The sequence below is a fragment of the Orcinus orca genome, chromosome 11 (assembly GCF_937001465.1).
Source record: "Orcinus orca chromosome 11, mOrcOrc1.1, whole genome shotgun sequence".
Classification (NCBI taxonomy): domain Eukaryota; kingdom Metazoa; phylum Chordata; class Mammalia; order Artiodactyla; family Delphinidae; genus Orcinus; species Orcinus orca.
Window position 1 is genome coordinate 97,188,334 of NC_064569.1, and position 4,972 is coordinate 97,193,305.

Here is a 4,972-nt window from a genome sequence, read left to right on the forward strand (position 1 = left end):
CCCAGCTTCCTGCTCGTGGCTGCCCAGTCCTGCCCGCCCTCCCTCGGTGCCAGGGGAGAGTGGCAGGGGGTCCCCTTGGCTTCCTCGGGCCTCCTGGGCTCACGGGTGGCTGGATGTTTCGAACACGAGCTTCAGAGGGGCCGTCTGAGTGGTACCAATGACCGATGGATTTTTTTAATGTATTTATTTATTATTATTATTATTTTTTGGCTGCATCGTGCAGCAGGCAGATCTTAGTTCCCTGACCAGAGATTGAACCCGCGCCCCCTGCAGTGGAAGTGTGGAGTCTTAACCACTGGACCACCAGGGAAGTCCCTCAGTGACCGACGTTAAAGAGAGGGACAATGTGACCAGCTTCAGGTTAAGACAAGTCAGGCTAGAGGATGCAGATACGGACCTAGAAGGACGAGTACGACCCAGGCACACCAAGCAAGGGCACAGGCAAAGGCAAGGAAGTGGGAAGTACTGGACATGTTTATCAGAAACACGGGGACCCTGGAGGTCCCGCCACCCCCGGCTCACTGTTGTATCAGCGTGTGTGCGTTCCCGTGTGCTCTCTCCTGTCAGCTACGTGAGGGCAGATCCTCCCTGGGTCCATCTTTCTCTCTCTGGCTGGGTCTTTTTGGACAACATCCAACATAAACGGGGCTCCTCCCTCTCTGTGCCGGGCACCTGTTTGAAGGGCAAATCGAGCCTTACAGTGGCCCTGGGAGATGGTATATAAAGGCCATTTTACAGATGAGGAAAGTAAGGCTCTCACATGGGGTCCAGACCTGCCCAAGGTCATTCAGGTAGCAAGTGACAGAGCCAGGATCTGAACCTGGCCCCAGGAAGCCATGCCACCACTGGAATCTGAGAACCCATCTGCCCTCATGCCTCCTTCCTGAAGTTGCTAGTGTGTGGAGGCTATTCCCTGGAGTCTAGACACAGGTGACCGAGCAGGGTAGGCGTCAACCAGGCCATCCCAGGCCTCACAGGCGTCTTACCTATGAGGCCTCGCCATGAGGTGGGAGGACTTGCAGGACGGGGCTTTTCCTGGCCTCACCAGGGAGATCGAGAGAAGGCATCATGGTCAAGCAGAGGCCCGGATTGGGCCCCTAGATGGAGGGGCAGAGGTCTGGGGAGGGGAAGCCTAACCAGAGCTCCCCACTCTGCCTCAGGGCCATGACTTTCACTCGTAGCATCTTTTGGAGCATGGACAGAGGCAGGAGGAGAGAGTGCTGGGCTGGGCACCCGGGTCCCTAGTCCTGGTGCCAGCTCTGCCTCTGATGTGCTGTGTGCCCTTAGGTAAGCTGCTTCCACTTGTTTTCCCATCTGTAAAATGGGGATAACCTTTGCTGGGGGTGGGGAGGAGGCTGGGAATAGAATGCAGCTATTTCCCAGCACGTTTCAGACACTGGCTCCTTCTAGCCAAAGAAATCTCTGCCCATGATGGACATTGGGGTCATTGCTCTCAATATAATGGAGAATTGCTCCCAAGTATGGAGAAGCAGGGGTTCAGTGAGATGCCCTGTCCAGAGGGGGTGTCTCGCCTTCTCACTTCCATCACCCCAGCCCCTGTGGGGGTCCTGTCCTCAGGGTCTCTTATGACTTTCTGGTTGTTGAATCCAAGTTCTCTTCCTGGGGCCTCCTGACTGTCCCTCTCAGACTGGGGTTCATCCTCTGCTCGCCCACTTCCCCAGCAGCTCCTCCCCGTTTTCTCTGCCGGCTCCTCTCCCCGCACTCCTCTCTTGGATGCTGGGGTCCTCAGGACTCAGCCCTGGTCTCCGTCCTTCTCTAGGTCTCTTCCAGGAGGTCCTGACCACTCTCCTGACTTCACAGCCCACATCTGTCGTGCCAGTGACCCCTACGCCTGTCTGCCCTGAGGCCACCACCCTCTCCCCTGCTCTCCTGAGTGGGTCCAGAACCTCGGGCTCATGATGTTTCAAACTGAACTCTTCGTCCTCCCCTTCGCTGGCTTCCCTCCCGTGAGCCTCCATGTGGCCCAGCAGGCACTATCGTGCGTCCCGGAGCCCTGGCCAGTGGCCCCCTTTCCCTCCACCTGCCCCCAGTGACTTGGATCATGCGTTTCCCCTCCTAACTCTGTCCCTCATCCACTCCCTCCCTCTCTGGGATCACCGCCTGGCCCTCATTACCAGTCTTATTGCCCCAAATAGGGAGGTCGTCCTGCTTGTCCTGCCGCATGCCCTGAAGTCTGCCCACCTTCCTTGAGGATCCTTACCACTGGGCCCCTGTCCCACTCCTCTCCCTCCTTTTTTCCTGGAAGACGCCTGTCTCCCTCCCACCACAGGGCCTTGGGGCTGGTCCAAGGGTGCTGGAGTGCACTACTGAGGGACATCTTGTCCCGGGAGCCTGGCAACCTCCCACCTGTAACTGAGAAACCACCTGTGAGCGGCCGCCCGGCTCACAGCTCCTCCCCTCTCTGGGATCAGCCAGACCTACTCTGTGCTATGTGACTCCGCCCCCATTATAACTGATTGGTCCAGGCTGAACACCTGACCCAACTGCGGCCCAATGGGATCCTCTCCCGTGAATCTGAAGCCAGAACAGGTAGACCCGGAACCTGGAAGTGGGACGGCGGGGTGGGTACTGATGGCCACAGGGCTACGTGGGTCTCTCCCTCCGCATGCTTGATTCTCAACCCTTCCTTCAACTCACTGCCCTCCCAGATTATAGCCTTTATCCTTTCGCTCCCCAGGCATGCTTCCTATTGCCGACACTCTTCCCCCTCGCTGCTTCCCGGCCAGTGTGGCAGCCCGAGACCCCTGTCTCAGCAGGTATCCTCAGGGGCCCTGAAGTGGCAGAGGGAGGCCCCAGACAGGGCAGGTCGGCTGCATTTGCTGTCTCCAGGGGCCCTCCTGCCGCTCAGAACTTTTTCACTGTGAAAAGAGGGCAGCAGGAGGATGGGGAAGGGCAGTGGTCCGTGCCCATCACCTCTTTTCACCTGTCACCAGGCTGACCAGGAAGAATCAGAATCAGTTTGGCAGAGGGGGAAGTGAAGGCTCAGAGAACCAGGAAGGTCTCCACGGAGGTGAGCCTGGAGCCAGGGCTGGGCTCTCTTATCCTCACCTTGAAGCCAAGGGCAAGGGACAGTTTCCTGAGGCCATTGGTGTCTCTGTGAAATCAGGTGTCCCCCTGTGCAGCCCTCAGCTGCCTCTGGGGGCCAGACACAGCCGTCCTGGAGGGCCGGCCAGGTGTCCACGCGTGGGGAGAAGCCGCCTGCCAGGTGGACTAACATGGAGCCCAGGAGGCCCCGTCTCCCACCCCTCAGCTTCCTTAGCCATCAGGGGCCCATCTGGGCTGGTGTTGGCTGGCATCCGGGGTGAGTGCTGTGAGCGCTGAGAGGGCTTTGAGGCAGCTGACGGTCAGGGCCCTCCTCTGGGGAAAGGCCTGTTCTCGCTGCATTCTGAGGGGCCGGTGAGGAGTTGAATGAAAAGCCTTCCAGTAGAGGGAACTACCTGCTCCAGACATCTGATTCTCACTCTGATGCGTTGAACTTTTTATCAATATATATATATTTTTAAAAATTAATCAATTCATTTATTTTTGGCTGCTTTGGGTCTTTGTTGTTGTGCAAAGGATTTCTCTAGCTGCGGAGAGCAGGGGCTACTCTTGGTTGTGGTGCGCGGGCTTCTCGTTGCGGTGGCTTCTCTTGTTGCGGAGCACGGGCTCTAGGCGCACGGGCTTCAGTAGTTGTGGCTCGCGGGCTCCAGAGCGCAGGGTCAGTAGCTGTGGCGCCCGGGCTTAGTTGCTCCGCGGCACGTGGGATCTTCCCAGACCAGGGCTCGAACCCGTGTCCCCTGCATTGGCAGGTGGATTCTTAACCACTGCGCCACCAGGGAAGACCTGATGGGTTGGTTTAACTAATTTAGACAATTTCAAAGGAGGCCTGGTTGATCCCCAGCCTCGGTGTCCTGATTTGTAATGGGGAGGGCTGGACTCCCCAGCTCTGACCCTCCCCTGCCTTCTGAAGCTGTGGGCCTGGGGCTGGGTTCCCATCCTGCGGGCCTGGTGTCTGTGCCTGAGACCACGTGGGGAGCGGCCGGAGGCGGGTGCGTGCCAAGGCTGCCGCCTTCACTGCCTCTGGCTGCCTTGGGGCGCCGGAAGGGGCTGACGGCTCGGCAGCAGCTCCCAGGGAAGGCAGCAGCTAGGCTGGTGGCCTGGCAGGAGGGAGGGGGAGGGGGCTCCGGGGGAGGAGAACAAAGCACTGTGGGTGCTGGGCTCCAGGGGCAACTGAAGAAGGCGGGAGGTGGGGGTTGGTCAGGGTTCTGGGGCTGACTTGGAGTGGGGGACCCACAGGAAGACCATGGCGTGGAGGGGTGTGTGGGTGCCGGATGTGGAGCCCACCTCACGGCTGCGTGAGCCCAGGCGGGTCAGTTAGCCTCTCTGAGCCTCAGTTTCCACACCTGTTCAGTTGGAACAATAATACCTACATCACAGTTCACCTCTGAACCCTAGTGTTTGCAACAGGGTGTGGTACAAAGTAGGTGCTCAGTAAATAGTTTTGGAGTTAATGAATAAATATGGGAGGGTGGAGGATGGGATTGGCTAACCCATGCTTAGCACAATGCCTGGCACATGGCAGTTCTAGATAAGCAATAGCTTTGTGGGTTTTGTTTGTGTTTTTGTTTTTAACCAGGGGCAGAGGGCTAAGCTAGCATGGAATCCCAGAGCCAATGAGAAGGAAGTTGGTAGGTGTATTTGGAGAGTAGGGTGGGGTGGGGCATCGAACAAGACTGGAGATGTGCCCGGGCCCAGGACATGCAGACACAAGGGCCGTGGCCAGGTGGCTGGACTTTGTCCTGAGAGCAGGGGGAAAGGCCCAGATGGCTGGGGGTGAGCAGAACAGGGATGGACACCAGGAGGCCGCTGGTGACCCTGTCTGGCCTAAGAAGAGGGCGGGGGAGCCAGGGAAGCAGAGGCAGCATGTGTGGAGGCCTTTTTAGGAAACTTGGTCGAGAAGACGAAGGAG